We start from the raw sequence: 1,420 nt of genomic DNA, 5'->3' as shown, positions 1-1,420 counted from the left end.
GCATTTTTTTTTTTTTTTTTTTTTTTTTTTTTGAGACAGAGTCTTGCTGTGCTCCCAGGCTGGAGTGCAGTGGCGTGATCTCGGCTCACTGCAAGCTCCGCCTCCCGAGTTCACGCCATTCTCCCGCCTCAGCCTCCCAAGTAGCTGAGACTACAGGCGCCCACCACCACGCCCGGCTAGTTTTTTTTGTATTTTTAGTAGAGACGGGGTTTCACCATGTTAGCCAGGATAGTCTCGATCTCCTGACCTCGTGATCCGCCCGCCTCGGCCTCCCAAAGTGCTGGGATTACAGGCTTGAGCCACCGCGCCCGGCCTGACATCAGCATTTTTTTAAAGCTTCCCAGATGATTCCCATGGTCAGTCCAGGCTGGGCTGAGCTGACCTGCCGAGGTCTAAACAAAATGCAAAGTATTTGTAATTTTTCACAGTGGTAATAAATCACAGGTGGGGACCCTTTTTTTTAGGATTTTCTTTGTTGTTGTTGTTGTTATTTTTATTTTTATTTTTTTGAGATGGAATCTACCTTTGTCACCCGGGCTGGAATGCAGTGGGGCGATCTTAGCTTACTGCAACTTCTGACTCCCAGGTTCAAGGGATTCTCCTGCCTCAGCCTCCCAAGTAGCTAGGACTACAGGCGCCCGCCAACATGCCTGGCTAATTTTTTTGTATTTTTAGTAGAGATGGGGTTTCACCATGTTGGCCAGGCTGGTCTTGAACGCCTGACCTCAGGTGATCCACCTGCCCCGGCCTCCCAAAGTGCTGGGATTACAGGCGTGAGCCACTGCGCCCGGCCATGGTGACCAGTGTTACTACTGAAAACCATCAGCAGATGTTAATTTCGTAAACTGACAAGAATGAAGGGCAGAAAAAGCTCAGGTATGAGACCCTCAAGACACCAAAGCCGTAAGGCATTTATTCTCTTGCCTGTGTGAAAGACGCTTGGTTTTGAGGGGTTCCGGGTAGTAGTGCTTGTGTCCTGGTATTTTACAGAGCTTTATGGGAACGGCGCCTTCCATCTGCAGACATCCACCTTACTCTCCATAGAATCCCCCCGGAGTCCAAAGAGAAGACCAAGCTGGGTGAGCCTTACGTCTCTGAAGTGGCCCTGCTCTCTCAGGTCTTCTGGAGTCTCACTGAGGAGAGCTGATAGACAGAAGGTAAATAACCGGCCTCCAGCGGTGCTGAAGGCTTCCCGACAGGAAGCCAGGCCCGGAATCCTGGAGCGGGGGAGCTGCGGAGAGTCCCAGAGGAGCTGGGGCTGGCTCAGGGGAGGCCACCAGGGAGGGTCAGTAGGGGAATGTCCCTGGGGAAGCTCCTTCCGCTCACCGTGCTTCTGTTTCTTCAAATATAAAATAGGTATAATAGTGCCTCTTTCAAGGTCACTGTGAGTTAGTACAGAATATGAAAAGTGGGTAGTGCT

This window comes from Theropithecus gelada, chromosome 8 (assembly GCF_003255815.1).
Source record: "Theropithecus gelada isolate Dixy chromosome 8, Tgel_1.0, whole genome shotgun sequence".
Lineage (NCBI taxonomy): Eukaryota > Metazoa > Chordata > Mammalia > Primates > Cercopithecidae > Theropithecus > Theropithecus gelada.
This window is presented reverse-complemented; position numbering follows the sequence as displayed.